This window comes from Mesoplodon bidens (assembly GCF_964165515.1).
Source record: "Mesoplodon bidens genome assembly, contig: HAP1_SCAFFOLD_229, whole genome shotgun sequence".
Taxonomy (NCBI): Eukaryota; Metazoa; Chordata; class Mammalia; order Artiodactyla; family Ziphiidae; genus Mesoplodon; species Mesoplodon bidens.
Window position 1 is genome coordinate 566,155 of NW_027672470.1, and position 16,872 is coordinate 583,026.

The window sequence follows — 16,872 nt, forward strand, 5'->3', positions numbered from 1 at the left end:
TGGTCGGAGAACTAAGATCCTCTAAGCCACTGCACAGCCAAAAACAAAAGTACCTATGGAGATCTGAAATAACCCAAGACTTAGACGCCACTAGGAAGGGCTATGCTTCTCAGATACTAAGCAAAAATCTGAATTAATTTTCTCTTTTCCTGGAGAGAAACTCTAGAAGATGGTGGAACTGTTACAGACCTTAAATTTAATTAGTGGCTCAGTAGAGGCAGGAAGGAGGTGTGTGGAATCCCCCTCGATGTGCTCCCCAAATCTGCCTCTAGAGGTCTCTTCACTCCCCCGTTTCTGAGCCTGAGGATGGAATTAAGTGGGAACCACCTTCTCTACCTCCTGTGAAGGATTTTGAATCTCCAGGCTCCCTTTTCTGGCTGAGGGCTGGACAGAATGGTAGCACTCGCTCAGGAAGTCCTCCTGCGCCTTCCAGGCTTACCTTCTGCATCCAGGATGCACGGAGCAGCAGGGTTTCACCGAGGGTCTGGCAGAGCATTTTTAGAGAAAAGAGCACCACCGACTGTACCAAGAAGCCGGGGAGAACAGAGACTTCAGGTCTGAGTCTTGAGGCTGTTTCAGAAGGAGCCAGTTTTAAGCCATGGCTCAGAATCTGGACCAGTGGTGTTTGTAGCAAGGACTCAAGAATTTAGAGCCAGGCAGCCTGGCAGCCAGTGGTGGTGGCAGCGAGGCTGCGGCAGTGTTTTGATTTGACTTTGTGTGTGTGTGTGCATGCATGTGTGTGTGTGTGTTTGTGTGTGTGTCTCATCTCTCCCGTTTACCATTTGCTTTTGGTCTTTCCTACCAAACAGCCGCAGTTCCCGAGTCCAGCCCCATAAACACAGAGGAATAAGTATGAGATCTACCAAATTATATAAAATGAAGGAACAACTTATTTCATCTGGGGCTTCCTAACTTAAAAGGGCAATCTTGCCTGCTCTTCATCCTGTCACCCTTAGAGGGGAAAAGCACTGTGGACCCATGTGCCAGATTCCAGTTACCCCAGGGAGTACAGATCCCCGCATTCCGTCTGGCTGTGAGAGATACCTAAACATTTCCTGTCCCACTCACTCCCCTTCCCCTGGGGTCCACCTCCACAAGATTATTATTAGAGCCTTAGGGCGGATTAACACACCACGACATATATGGGTATACACAGTTTATACCTGCTTAATCCTAGTGTTTCTGCAATTAAAGGGTTTCGTGTCTTTGCTGGCCTAACCTGAAGCTGACCCCAGACATTTGTGAGTGGCCTCCCTCAAACGTGACGCAGTGAGCCTCATGCCCACCCTCCAGGGTCAGCCGGCTCCATCCACGAACTGAGCACTCTGATGGGCATGGCTCTCAGCTCTGCCCTGGAGGAGATCACCGTGTGCTGGAGTATCCAGTAATTTCCACACAGCACGAGAAATGGGGAGGTGGTACGGGCCAGTGGGGGAGCACTTTGGAGCACGCTGGACCCCATCTGGCTTCAGGGGGTCCTTCTGGGGGCAGGTGCTGGAAGAGGCAGCTCAGCAGTCCACGGCCAGAGAATGGAAGGCTTTCCCCAAACTCAGGGGGTTAGGGCTTCATCCTCTCCCTTCAGAAGGGGCATCTCGCTTCACTGGGGGGAATGAATCAGATGGAGCCAGTCTGTGGGATGGGAGGACGACTTGGGGGAGATGAGTGTAGCCCAAACAAGGCCTGGGGGGCGGCTGGTTGTCGCACACATTCTGTGAGTCAGGCGCCCTGCTCACCACTCTCCCATGTCGCCTCGCTTAGCCTCACAGCATCCCTGGGGGGTAAGTAATCGTCTCCCATTTGATGGATGGGAAAACCAGGGCTCCAAGTACAGTGACCTGCCCAAGGTCACACAGTCAGTACGTTACAAGCTGGGGCTGTACCCCGGTTTTCTGACTACACATTTAGACCTTACTAGAGCTTGAACAAGCAGGAGGTCATGATGGATTGGATACAGAGCACAAAGGAGAGAGAAGCACCAAGAGTGGGTTTCCAGCATGGGCAGCGGGTGCTTCTTGTGCAGGAACTGCAGTACAAGGGGGGAAGTTGATGAGTTTCGTGGATGGTACCCGGGGAACCCCAAGGCTCTGGAGTAATGTCTCCTGGGGTTGGTGGCACCAGCTGATAGCAACTCTCGGTGGGCTGTTCAGGTGCAGAAGGAGAGGAACAGCTGTCACTCTGTTCTCTGCCATGCCATTTGGTCCCTGGCACCCTGCTGGGCAGCCAGTCCCTTCCTGCCCCACCCTGGCCCCCACAGCAAACACTAACTCTGAGCCCTAATTAACACACTCTTCTCCCTCCCCTTCACCTCCTCCTGCTCTCATGAAAGTCTCAGCCAGACTCACTTTCTTTTCCTGATCCACTGTAACACTCAGGCAAATTTCAAGACCAAATAAAGATACAAAAGTGGATCCTAGGGCAAGCTCACTAAACAAGGACCATCCTGCATATCCCTCCATCAGTGGGCCACAGTGGCCAAGACTGTCCCTATCCCAGTGGGTGCCACTGCTCCCAAGTTTCACGTGCTGTGGTTTGTAACCTGTGGGAGTTCCAGGTAATGCACATCTTGCCAGTTTTCATGCCAAACTCCCGGACTGTCCTGCCAGAGACACCATCTGCACCAAACCAAAGGTCCGGTAACCTTCTTCTTCTCAGGTGCCTGGCAGGCTGACGACTACGTGGTCAGTCGTCGGAACACGCAGCGCCGACGCTTATCTTCTGGCAGCCTGGAGGACCCCGAGAACAGGCACTGCGTGTGGGGTCCCTTGGTCATCTGAGAGCCTTAGGCCCTGTACGAGGGCTCTCCTCCCTTTCTCACATCCCATCCTGGCCTCATGGCACCACTGACCTCCTGGGCATCCTCAGCAAGACACACGGAGACTTTTTAGACCCACGTGAAAGCTGGATGCTGAGGGCACCTGACCCTTATCCCAGATTCATCTTCTTCTGCAACCGTGATCCTTCCCCTCTCAGAAGGGACTGGAAACCTCTTTTCTCCTTGTGGGCTAAAGCCACTCGAACTGCAGCTCGTGAGACCCTTTGCAGAGTCTCTGGAATGTTTCCACTCTATTTTGATCTTCAGGTGGAGCTGTGGTCTACAGATTGGTTATTTCTTGTGCATCTTTTCTTTTCTCCTTAGGAGGTAGACCAAGAAGACTCAAGAGTTTGGGTGACTTCATTACAAACACCCATCTGGCATTTTCTAGTCTCTGGGACATCATAACCAATCTGAGACCTGCAGTTTGGGGTGGCGTTGGGGGATGACCCCTGTGAGAAGGGAAAGCCATATTGCACTGCAAGTGGGGTTTCCCTCAAAATGCATTAGGAGCTCCTTTCTCAAGGACAAGAAGCAGCGGCAACCACCAGAAGGTTGGTTGGGAAAACAGTTCTTGCTTCTGGTAGCAGAGGCTATGTCTCGTGTGTCTGCTTAGGAAGGAGGCCTTGAATCTTGAGAACCCCTCAGTTAAATGATGACGTACCGGGGAGTTATTTATGATCAGGTGCACTCAGGAAGGCCTGGGGCTACAATCTAAGGTGACACTGCAAAGGCATTTTTGACCCCCTCTATGTACCAGGCACTTGTTAGGGACTGTCGTATATTATCACGTTTCATCACTACCGCCCTGTCGGGTGGCATTCTTATCCCTGCTGCCCCCGTCTCCACCCCGCTTTTCTGAAATAGTTCAATAGGCTGAGAGAGGGGTGGACATGTCGTTCTCATTTGGTGCCCAGGAACCCCAAAGGAGGTTGGGGGAAGGGCTGAGCTGGGGTCAGTTGTGGTCTGGGAGGCTCCACATCCCACTGGTTTTCCTCCCCTTTCCTCCAGATCAGCTGAGCCTGATGGGGGGAGGGGGAGGTACTGCCTTCCATAGGCTCATCAGAGATTTATTGTTCAAATCACATGTCCACCCCACCTCAGTCCAGGGTAGGTCATGTAAATAACAGCCTGAAACAGCAAGACCATAAGCTGTTGGCTGTTCGTCTCTCAACACTAGTGTTATCAATGGATTCCTCATAGCTCTCTGATAGATGCATTGTCTGCTGGCTTTTGGAAGAGGTGGTTGTTTAGTGGAGCCTGAGATTGAGAAGCAAAGTGGGATCCAACATTTTGTGAGGCTGAGATATGACAGAGCCCTAGGCTATGCCCACCATGATGGCCTGAATTAGTAGTTGGAATTGTTGCCCTAGAAGAGCTTTTCAGGGTCCTTCCCAAGGCCTCAATGAGAGTCCAGTGCCGGGGGATCTTTTGCAACTCCTGTGTGGCTTCTTTGCGCCGCCAGGTGCGTGGTGACCCTCACTGCCTGGTGGTTGTGGTTCACATCCTGTCCTGGGGGTGGGCAGGGGGAGGCCTGTGGTCCTGACAGACACTACATGAGCCAAGCCTGAATCTCAGCTTCTGCCTTGAGTTCCCGTGTCCACCCGCTCTGAAATCCTGCAGTGGGCTCTGCTGTTTCAGGCCCCATTTAATGTCCTTCCTTTTCCCGAAACATTCTTACAGCCCCTTTCATATTGAAGATTCGAGCAATAACCACACTTCCTGATTTCCTTGATGTCTGAGCCCGAGAAGCACTAGGGAAGGGGGCACTCCCTTAGCCTGGGGTGGTGGCATACAGATCCACCTCCTCTCCCAGCAGGTAGTATTCACAGTGTGGTGTTACCTGAGATGAAGGAGATGCAGGTAAATAGTCGCCACAGTGGCCAGGAACCCTAAGAAGAAGCCATTGTCTTCACCCTTTCTGGAGGGTCTGTCTTCTCCCAGGAAGAGGCTCAGAGAGATTCCTCAAGGCTTTGATTCCATAACCAAGACATACCCGGGTGAGAAGTGGCCTTTCACTCCTGTTTCTCAGACAGTTCCTGCTCTCTCCCCCATCCCCTCACCTCTTTGCCCTCATTTAGCTCTTTGGTGAGCAGAAATATCCCATCCAAAAGGGCTGGGATCAGGGAACAGGGCACAGAGCCCGGTCGGGGGACAGGGCAGCTGCCCGAGTCATCATCTGGAGATGGTCATGTTGTTAGCAGTTGACCCAGAGAATATGACGGGGCCTGGTTTCTCACACAAGGACACAGACTCACCGGAGGCCTGGGGCTCCTTCCTGCCACACTCAGGTCGTAGCTCACCTATGAGCTCACTTCCGGGCTGTGTGGTGATCCCAGCCTTCTCACAGAGCCCTTTTTCCTTCTCCTCCCCAGTCCCATCCCACCAGAGGTCATGCCCACGCTGGGGCATCTCCTGGGCACGGATCCACACACGTTAAGCCATCTCACCTGGGGAGAGTTTGTGTCCTGTTCACCTGACCTTGGCATGCTGGTTGCTCACTTTGCTTTAGGATCTTCACCCCTAGTGTGTGTATGTGTGTACTGTTGTGCCATCTGTGTACCCCTCACTCCCTCGCGTACACTCATGGGCACACTACTGTGGGGACATCAAGGATGCAAAATTTGTGGATTGCTGCATGATTCTTAGAAATGAATAAAACTGTTCACAAAGGAAGGAGAGCTGTTAACTGCGCAGTTGGCTTATTTGTGAAAGTTTCTGTCCAACTTTCCCCAGCACGCTTTTAATAATTTGACTCAAGACAAGCTGGACATGGAGGAGTGAGAGAGGGCAAGGGGTAGAGGGAAAGACGTTTCTGGGTGGGAGCTGGTGTACCATTCCCCGGGCACAGCTCCTGCGCAGAGGCCTGATAAGGAGCCCTCACCTCCACCCACCCCTTTCAACCAGAGAACTTCCAACTGCAGCTCCTCAGTAACTGAAGAGCAGGAAAGCTGGTGACTGGAGGGAGGCTGGGGGAAGGGAGGAGGAAGGACCACAGTCCACCGTTAGTCCCTCACTTAAATGTTGGTGAAATTAATGACCCCAGTAGAAGAATTTGGCAAGTCCACGGCTTTCCTGGGTTTCACCCACCGGCTCTGTTTCCTCGGCTATCTGGACAGGATGGAGAGCCCTTCCGAAGAAGCCTCTGGAATGTCAGCTTCTGGGAATTTTGCTAAGGACGCGGCGGGGAGGGAGCGCTTACTGGGAAACACTGGATTACCCTAGCCACCTTGGGGTGTCTGCAACCAGGGCTGCGGTTTCTGCGGACCTGAGCGACAGGTGGCATCGGAGAGTCAGACCTGCTTGCGGGCACCAAGATGACACTCGGTCGGGAGACAGGGACAGGCCACAGAAACGTGAGGAAGTGCCACTCGCAGCCCAGAGGAAAGGAAATCCCCAAGCATGCACGCAGGCCTGGCCCCCGCGCCTCTGAGCAGGCCAGATGGGAAGGGGGTGGGGCGGAGTACGGTTCCCATGGCGAACTGCTCGCTGAGGGCCCCGAGCCGCACGCCTCTCCTCTGCGGGTAGGGGGCTGGGTCGCACTGGAGAGAGCAGCAGGAGGGTGTTTGAAGAGAGTTACCGCGTGAGAGAGCGGTTAAGAGCCCGCGGTCTCTTTGGAGATGCCCTGGCCAATGGCAGAAGCGGAAGCTGCTTATATGGGCGCAGCGTCGCCGTGGCAGCAGGAGACGCCTTGCGAGCGACTACTGAGTGCGGGTCCCCGGGCCGCTGGCTTTCAGAGAGGCTCCATCAGGCGTGAGTGGCGACGAGGATTGCTGGCTGGGCCCTCGAGCTGGGAGCAGAGAGCCGTGGTGAGGGTGGGCGTTGGGAGGAATTTCTTTGAGAACCTTCCTTTGGCCCGGGCTGCGCTCTGAGCCAGGTAAGGGATGGGGAGGGCTGCAGGCCGTGGGAAGTGAGGGCGTCGGTACCAGCCCGCTCTCCCATCGGTCCCTGACGGAAGTGGTGGGCCCAGGGACTGACATCAGAGGCGTCTGGGGGACACTCACTTCCCGCCCCCTTATAACTGTTTTGTTACCTTCCTTCCCCTTGATCCCCATCCTAATAACCCCTTTCAAAATCAGACGACTTCCCCCGCCCCCCCAACCCGTCGTACTGCCCTCCTGGACTCTCGCCCCATTTCCATTCGTTGTGGAGGGAAAGAGGGGGGTTAATTTCCCGCTTTGAGGGAGAAAGGGGTGGCCTCGCATGCCCCTACACTATTCCCTCGTTTGGCTAATTAAGTCTCCTCTGCAAGATCAAAGAGGAAAAGAGCGAGGCAAACCCCGTGTGGGTCGGACCCCCGGGCACAGCTTCTGTTTCCCAGACCTCGGCAGTAAATGATCCTCCCCAGCTGCAGGACTCATTTTAGTAACAGCCTCCCCCCTCGCACACACTCTCCCCTCGGGGGTGGAGAAAGGGGGCTCAGTTCACGCTATGGTCCCTGCAGGCACCACATTCAGTTCAGAGGAGGCTACCCCCGGATCGCGGGATGGAAGCACGCATCCGGGAGGCTGCGTAACTGAAGCCGCGGGAGTCAGCAGGCCGGAGAGCTCGGCGGCCACACTTGGCTCGGCTCGTGGATGTTGACAGCCCCCTCGGAGAGTCCCCGCAGATATGGCAGAGAGCTGGCTACGCATCTCGGGAGCAGGGGCAGTGGAGGAGGCCGGACCAGAAGGCGGCCTGGAGGAGTCCAACGCCCTGAATGACAGCCTGACCAGCCTGCAGTGGCTGCAGGAATTCTCCATTCTCAACGCCGAGGTCCCCGCCCTGCCTTCGGGGGACACCGACCCCCACGGCTACCACGAGCTGTCAGGCTCGGCCGAGCCGGGGTCTCCCCTGGCGGCGGACCCCGCCTGCCTGGGGCAGCCACACACACCCGGCAAGCCCACGTCCTCATGCATGCCGCGGAGGGCCCCCTCGCGGCTGCAGGCCTCGCCTCCCGACGACGTGGACTATGCCACCAACCCGCACTTGAAGCCACCCTACTCGTATGCCACGCTCATCTGCATGGCCATGCAGGCCAGCAAGGCCACCAAGATCACCCTATCGGCCATCTACAAGTGGATCACGGACAACTTCTGCTACTTCCGCCACGCTGATCCCACCTGGCAGGTAGGGAGTCACTCCCTCCCGCCCTCCGCATGCCCGCGCAGACTCGACTCACATCCCAGATCCGCAGGCCAAGTAGGCGCGGTACGGCCAGGTGCCCGAGAGAGGAAGGCCGTCCAGGAAGGACCTCAAAGGAGCCCAGTGCTTGGAGTGCTGCCCCTTTGACTTCAGAGATGGAGGAGGGAGGATGTTCAGAGGGCTGTAGGGGTGCCGACATAGAGGTTCAAGTGGAAAGAACTTGTCACTCATCCGGCAGGCTCAGCCCAAAGACCAGGGCTGAACTATGCGTGGACACAGCCCCCCAGGGTAGGTTGATGGACTGAGGGACACATTTGTGTCCCAAGTCCTGGAATTCCTACACACTACCCTCCTCAAGGTCAGTTTGTCAGGGCCTGACTGGAGGCAGAGCATCGTTGCTGCCAGGCTCTGCATCCCGCCTGCTTTCAGTTGGCTGGAGGGGTTCTGGGAGGGGAGAGGGGCATGCTGCGGGGTGTGAACGCCACCTGTGTCCCAGTGGAAGGGCTCCGGGGCCTTCCGAAAGCTGCTGTGCCAGTCCCCACCCCAAGCCCTCCCTAGTTTCCTGCCTACACTCCTCCCCATCTTCTCATCAAACTCCCTGGGGGGACAATTACCTCAGCCACGTGCTTTCCACAGGGGCTCTTTCCTCCCACACTGGCTTCATGTTCCAAGTCTCCGGAACCTGGCACAGAGCAGCCAAGGGGCCCAGGCCAGCATGTAAACATCCCAGTCTTGCCAGGGGGCACTACTCACCTGCCGGCCCCACCCACCAGGCCCCAGACCCCTGTGCCCCAGCGTGGTTTGGACTGTGCACCCAGGCATGAAGAAAGCAGCATGGTTGTTCAGGCTGGGCACACACTGCCCTGAGCATCTTTGACCATCAGGATCAGGGGCTATTTGGGGACAGAGACCCTGAGGACGCACAGATCCTTCCCTGTGGCACAGGTCACAGGATCAGTTGCTGTGATCACAGCTATTCCACGTTTGCTTGGGCCCTCAACCTGGGGCAGGTACCATTTGTAACCTTGGTGAGAACGCAGAGACCCTCCACCACCCTCCACCCTACCCGAAGCCTGAGAGGCCCCAGGAATGAGCGCTCTGCTCTTGGCTGGGTAATAATCAACTGAGGCCTCAGAGCCTGTGGTGGGAGGAGGGGCACATGGTGGGTGAGCGCCCAGGCCAGCAGCCAGCTCTACAAACAAGGAAAGTCATCAGATCCTCCCACACTGCATCCGCCCCCACAAACCCCCTCACACACACTCACTCATTTCACAGAGAAGGCCAGCCAGGCCCAGGCAGAGGGAGATGGCCGTCTAGGCCCTAGGGGAGCCAAGGCCTTTGGTCAGAGGCTGCAAGTCGTGGGGTAAGGGAGGGAGGGCAGGACAGGGTGGCACTGAGAGCCACCCTGCGTCTCAGGGCTCGGATGACTGAGCAGGCAGATATTCTGGCAAAAGGGAACAAAAGACCCCGACAGCACTCCCAGCTCCTGGTGCCCCGTGGCTGGTGTCCCAGAGCCTCCCGGTTGGAGCAGCGCCTCTGTCTCCCTGCCCCCATCAGAGAGAAGGTGGTGGTGGTGCTAGGAACCCCACATCACTGACTCCACCCACTCACCCAGCTGTCTTCCTTCTCTCCTATCTCCCTGTGTCCAGAACTCCATCCGCCACAACCTGTCCCTGAACAAGGGCTTCATCAAGGTGCCTCAGGAGAAGGACGAGCCAGGCAAGGGGGGGCTTCTGGCACATCGACCCCCAGTACGCCGAGCGGCTGCTGAGTGGGGCCTTCAAGAAGCGGCGGCTGCCCCCAGTTCACATCCACACGGCCTTTGCCCGCCAGGCCGCGCCGGAGCCCAGCGCCGCCCCTTGGGCTGGGCCACTGACCGTGAACACTGAGGCCCAGCAGCTGCTGCGGGAGTTCAAGGACGCCACTGGGGAGCCGGGCTGGGTTGCAGGCGAGGGCAGGCTGGGGCGTAAGCGTAAACAGTCACTGCCCAAGCAGGTGGCCAAGGTCCCGCGGCCCTCCAGCCCCCTGCTGCTGACCCAGGAGGAGCAGGGTGAGCTAGAACCCCTCAAGGGCAAGTTTGACTGGGAGGCCATCTTGGACGCTGGCACGCTGGACGGGGAGCTGGGCACGCTGGAGACCTCGGAGCTGAGCCCACCGCTGAGCCCTGCCTCACACGGGGACGTGGACCTCACCATCCATGGCCACCACATCGACTGCCCTGTTACCTGGGGGCCTCCAGTGGAGCAGGCTACCAACAGCCTGGACTTTGATGAGACCTTCCTGGCCACAGCCTTCCTGCAGCACCCCTGGGACGAGAGCACCCATAGCTCCCTGCCCCCCAAGCCCCTCTTTGAGGCCGGGGATGCCACACTGGCCTCTGACCTGCATGACTGGGCCAGCCTGTGTGCCTTCTTGTAAGAATCCAGGCCCTGCCCCACCTCCAGACAGCACCAAAGTCTGGGCCCAGACTGCCCCCCTCCCCGCCAGTGCAGGCCCATGGACACCCTACCGCCCAGGCAGGGGCTCGGCCAGGTCACCCCACCAGGCCACACGGCCCCCAGCCCAGGCCATCCTCAGATTCTAGTCCAGGAGGCTGAGAATTGGGGCCCAGGACAAAAATTGCTGCCTCCGCTCCCCAGCCCCCCATACACACAGTGTTTCATTGATCCACTTCTTCCCTGCCCCAGAGACACGCTAAGGGCCCTGCACTATGAGAGATGTGGCTTGGAGGTGTCCTGGCCAAGCTGGAAACATCAGTACAGGGCACGCACCAGAACATCTTAGCTTCGAAGCTTCTCTCTCTCCCGCTCTCCTCCCCAGGTTTCTATCCAGAGAAAGTTCCCAGGTACAACAAATGCTGATTAGGTGACTGCAAATTAACACCCTAGAGGCCTCTCCCGGCAGAGCTTCCCTGGGGCTGGGGCCGGCAGTCTGTGAGGAGGAGCTAGGCGGAGGGGCGAAGAGAGAGGAGACAGAAAGGAGGCCGGGGTGCCGGGTGGAGCCAGGAGATTTTCTAAGGCCTCTGGGATCTTCTGGCTTCATCCCTAGAGGTGGGGCAGAGGGTATGTGTCCCTAATCTTTGAGCCCATCTTGAGGCTGAGAGTAGCGGGGAGTTGGGGATCTGGGGGTTAGGGGTTGGGGCAGCCAAGCTCCAGAAGGAAAGGCGACAGACAGACTAATGTAGTGAGTGTAGCTACAGCTGAGGCTTAACTGGGAGGGACGCAGTGCTTGCTAGAACCACTGGGACCAGGAAGGGGGGATGGCCCCGTGCCCTTGCTTGCACTCCTGCGGGGGAGTGTCTTGCTCCACCTGAGGCTTCCTCCTGGGTTGCAGAGGTTTCAGCTTCTCCAAAAGTCTCTGAAAGCTGAGCTGGGGTCTCCTGCTGGCTTGTGGCAGGTATAACTTCTTCTCCAGGATGCTCTGGATACTGAGCTGGGGTCTCCTCTTTTACTGAAGGTTTATTACGTGAACCGGCTTCTGGAGTTTGGGCTGGAGCCTCCTGTTGAACTGGCAAAGGTTCAACCTCCTCAGATGGCTGTGAAGGCAGCGTGCGGGCCTCATGCTGGGTTGTAGAAAATTCTGCATTAGTAAGGGGCACTGAGGGCTGAGCTGAAGGCTTGTGCTGATTTGGACAAGGTCCCACCTCTGGAGTGGGTTCTTCTGTGATGGTAAGCTCCACATCTGCAGGTTTGACAGCGACACTGGATAACTTTGAATGCTGAGCATGAGGGTGACTTGGAGGTGAAACTGTCATTTCCTGATGCTCTGGAGCTTGAGCTGGCTGTTCCTGTTGAGTTGGAGAAGGTTCCACCTCCCCTGAAGAAGGCTCTGGAGGCTGAGCTGGTTGCTCCTGCAGGGTTGCAGAAGGTCCTATCTCCAGAGGAGACAGAGCTGGGATCTCCTGCTGGGTTGGAGAAGATTCTGCCTCATTAGGAGGCTCTAGAGACGGGGCTGAGGCTTCCTCCTTGGTTGCAGAAGTGTCAGCTTCTCCAAAAGACTCTGAAAGCTGAGCTGGGGTCTCCTGCTGGGTTGCTGCTTTCACCTTCTCAGGAGGCTCTGTAGGCTCAGAAGGCTGAGTCGGTTGTTCCTGTTCCCTTGGAGAAGGCTCAGCTTCCACAAGAGGCTCTGGAGGCTGACCTGTGGGCTCCTGCTGGGTTGGAGAAGGTTCAACTTCCCCAGGAGGCTCAGAAGGCTGAGCTGGCTGCTACTGCTCCCTTGAAGTCTCATCCTCTCCAGGAGGCTCTGGAGGCCTAGCTGTGGTCTCTTGTTGGGTTGTAGAAGATTCTGTTTCCTCAGGATGCTCAAGAGGTGGAGCCAGGGCCTCCTGCTGAGCTGTAGGAAACTCAGCTTCCGTAGTGGCCTCTGGATTCATGGTAAATTCCAAATCCAGAGGTTGCAGTGGAACACGGGGCAAGTTTGAAGGAGCGTGACGCTGAACGCCAGGTAGAGACGCTACCTCATCAGTCACTGGAATTTGAAGTACATACTCAGTAGGGAAAGCTGGAGCCGCACTTGGGGCCTCTTGGTGGAGTAGAGAAGGATCAATCTCCTCAGGGTGCTCTGGAGGCTGAGATGGGGCCTCCTGCTGGACGGGAGAAGGTTCAACCTCCTCGGGGCTCTCTGGAGCCTGAGTTGGGCCCTATTGTTGGAATAGAGAAGGTTCAATCTCCTCAGGGCACTCTGGAGGCTGAGATGGGGTCTCCTCCTGGACTGGAGAAGGTTCAACCTCTTTAGTGACCTGTGGATTTATGGGAAGTGCCAGAGCCAGAGATTTAACAGTGCCATTGTACAAGTGTGACTGCTGAGCTTCACTTACCCCATGATGTGCTTCTAGTAGAACTACAACATCCTTAAGTGTCTCCAAAGGCCGGGCGAGGGCCTCCTGAGGACTTGAAGTTTCTAGTTCCTCAGGGGCCTCTGAAGGCTGAGATGGATCCTCCTGCGGAAGTGGAGGTGGTTCTACCACTTCAGAGGGCTCTGGATGCTGAGCCTGGGCCTCTGCCTGGGGTGAAAAAGATTCAACGTCCTCAGGGGTCTGTGGATGCTGAGCAGGGGCCTCTTGATGAGGTAAAGATTCAGCCTCCTCAGTGAGCTCTGGATGATGAGTTTGGGCCTCCTGCTGGGATGCAGAAATATCTCATCCTCATCAGAAGACTCCCTGTTGTGTAGCTTTTGGGCCATGTTTTCCTTGTGTGTGGCGCTGAGAGGCCTATACATATCCCTAAGCCAAAGTGGCCGCCTTCTCCCGAAAAAGCCCTCCTAGAACACAGAAAGGGAAATATTAATTCTGCTTCTCCCCTGCTTTCTCTGGCCACAGCACTTTATCCTCCTCACATCTACCTGACTCTCACTTTCCCCTGAGCTTCTCTTATGCAGCAGAAATCGCAAAAAGCCCTTTGGATGAAAACACACACAGTTAGTGTTACATGTCACTTTTCATCTCTCTCACAATGTGTTCTCTCTGCTTTCATTAGGACTAAATGGGGACCTCAGTCCATAATCACAATGAGCAAAATCACCACAGACCCGGGATCATGAAAAGCATTGCATGCATGCTGGCCTTCCAGAAGTTCTCTGTGTCTGTCCAAAATGGACCCCAAGTGTCTCTGGGGAGATGTTTGTATGTGGCTTAGCATGGAGCATAGGCAGGATTTACGGCCCCGTTCACCTTTCTTTACCCATGGCCAACTGCCCTCGTGCAGTGCAAACACTGCACAACGGCACTGGGCAGAAACTTGTTACTCTCTTAGACGCGCTTCACACCAGTCTGCTTCGGACTTAGTCGCACATGCAGCATTTGCTGGGGGTGTGGGTGTGGGGAGAAGGTGATTTTATTTTCCTGGCTGCTCTATCCTATAAGTTGAATCACACCAAGTAAACACCTGAACCCAATGAGCAAAGTCACCTATAGCTCTCTGACTTTCACTCTGCAGGCTGTCACTCAGGTGTCAGTGAATTGTGGAATCCGTTTAAAGGCCATGACCAGCAGGGAAGCACAAAATACTCTTTTTGAATACAAATAGAAGAGAAAAAAATCAGAGTGCACAATAAGTTTGTTTCAGAAACTACTTATGTCCATATATGTGTGTCTACTGAACTGTGACATAAACGTAGCTCACAGCCCAAGCACAGTGTGATCAGCAGAGAAGTCCTCAGTGGAAAGGGATCAACTTCTTCTTGGTAATCACTAGCAGTATGACCATGGGGCAAGATAGTTTTCCTTTCTCTTTCTCCAGTTCCTTATTACAAAAGGAAGAGACAAACTACTGTCTAAAGTTTCTCCCGGTTAAAATTCTATGAGGTTTGGAGAAAGGGAATAGAGAGTAGGGGCCTGAAAAACAGTAGGATGAGAAGGGAAGTTTTCTTGCCACTTTCCAGAAGGGACTCATATGTTCTACCTTTCATCAGCTTTGAGTGAGGCCAGCCCCTAAATCCCCAACCATGTGGCCCTCCCTACCCCAGAGCCTCCTAGAAGGCCTCTGGCCTGGCCTGATGCCTAGGAACCAGGCATCAGCCCAGCAGGAAAAGGTACAACCAAAACCTCTGCCCATCCACCCTCTTTCCTGAAAAGACTAGTGAAAGCAGATGAATGTGTGCCAGTCCTGTTCTAACTCAGCTTGGGCTGGGGAGCTAATTCTGCTGATACATAAATTAGGGTAAACCATTAGGGTAATTAAACATGAGGAAATTGAAATAGATGAGCTCTAAGTTCTCCTCTAGTTGTAAAATTCTGCTTTCAAAGACCAATATTTACCTCCTGCTTCTTTTTCTATCTACCTCTTTTGTAATTCTATGAGAATAAATCTGTTTTGAAAGAAATCATGATCATGATTATCCATTACAACTATTTCCAAATCCTTATTCATTCCTTTTTACTTTAAATCTTATCTATCCAGGGCTTCCCTGGTGGTGCAGTGGTTGAGAATCTGCCTGCTAATGCAGGGGACACAGGTTCGAGCCCTGGTCTGGGAGGAACCCGCATGCTGCGGAGCGACTGGGCCCGTGAGCCACAACTACTGAGCCTGCGCGTCTGGAGCCTGTGCTCCGCAACAGGAGAGGCCGCAATAGTGAGAGGCCCATGCACCGCGATGAAGAGTGGCCCCCACTTGCCACAACTAGAGAAAGCCCTCGCTCAGAAATGAAGACGCAACACAGCCCTAAATAAATAAATGAATTTTAAAAAATCTTATCTATCCAGTAAGATGATAACTCTTTCAAGGAAAGGAATTCTACACTGTTTAATAATCCTTTGACTCCTCCACAGTGCCTAACTTAGGGTATTGCATGCAGCTGGTGATATATTTTATTGACTGTTTCAGATAATGTTCAACAGATAATTCCTAATAAAAACTCTTAGAAGTAGGAAAAGAAAATAAAAGTATCTGGCAGAAACCTAAACATGGTTTTAAAGTCAAGAACAAGAGTAGGATGCCCAATCATTACTGCTACTATAGAGCATTGTGGAGGAGGTCTTAATCAGCACGATAAGAAAAACGAAGTATTGGAAAGAAGAGACAAACATATCTGCATATGAAACAAGGACCTAAAAAGACCAAAACAGTCAACTGAAATTTTATTGGAAGTAACATGAGTAAGATGGCTCCATACAAAATCAAGAGATCAACATATTAGCCTCAATAGCTTTCCCATATAACACAACTAACTAACTAAGAAACAGAAGAAACATCCCATTTACTATATCAATAAAAATGCATAAGGTACCTAGGAATAAATTTAAACACAAATTTGTAAGACCTATGTGATGAAAATATTAAAACGTTTCTGAAGGACATTAAGAAGTACTTACATGGCATGAGATACCATCCTCCTAGAATCTTGTAAAGAGGTCAATTCTCCTCAAATGAAACTAAAAATTCAATGCAATCCATTTATAGCCAAAATAATTTTTAAATAAAACCTGGCCAGCTGACATTTGGTAGAGAATATATGTAAGAATAGTTATGAAATGTATGCAAAAGAAGGTCAAAGAGCAGGACCTTGCCCTACCAGATATAAAATATGTTATAGAGCAACTGGAATTAAGCAGTGTGATATTAGTACTGGTACAGGACAAGATAACTGGATCACAGAACAGCATCCAGATGAAGATAGCATATTAGACCAGGGAAGAAAGAATAAACCATTCAGTGAAAGATTTGAAAAGAATCAGATCTTCATGTAGGGGGAAAAAGTTAGATCCCCTACCTCAACCACACGAACAAACAAATACAACAAATTCTGGACAGATTATAAAAGTACTTGAAGAAAATATTAGAGATGATTTTTACGTCACGAGGTGACAAAGGCCTGGCTAACAAAACCCACCCCACATGAGCCATGAGGAGACGACAGGCAGATATGGTGGCAGACTGTCAACACACCTCCTACTCTTCACAGCCCTTGCCCCCTTTTCCCCTGGACTGTTTGTCTTCTTCTTGTTGACTTATAAAACTCTTGGGAGTTCCCTGGTGGTCCACTGGTTAGGGCGTGGCTCTTTCACTGCTGTGGCCCGAGGTTCAATCCCTTGTCAAGGGACTAAGATCCTGCAAGCTGCACAGCATGGCCAAACCCCACCACTTCGAAACAAACAAACAAAAACTCTTTATGGTAAAGAAATACTGGCTTTCATTGAATTTCAGTGTTTTGAATATTTCCAGTGTTTTTGTCTGTAAGGAGACAAGACAAAAGAGTGGAGGAGGGAGCACCAGCTTTGCAGTCGGGTGAAACTGCCTTCTGCTTTTGGTTTGGCCGCTGGGGCCTTACACTGATCTCCTTCATCTATGAGGGAGGGATAGTAATATCATCCTCACAGGACTGTGGGCTTTAAATCAGACAATATATGGAAAACTCTTCATCTTACGCTTGGCATGAATCAGTGCTAAGCCGGTGTCACAGACAAGATGGTGGAATATATCAAAGGCTCTGCTTGTGGCATC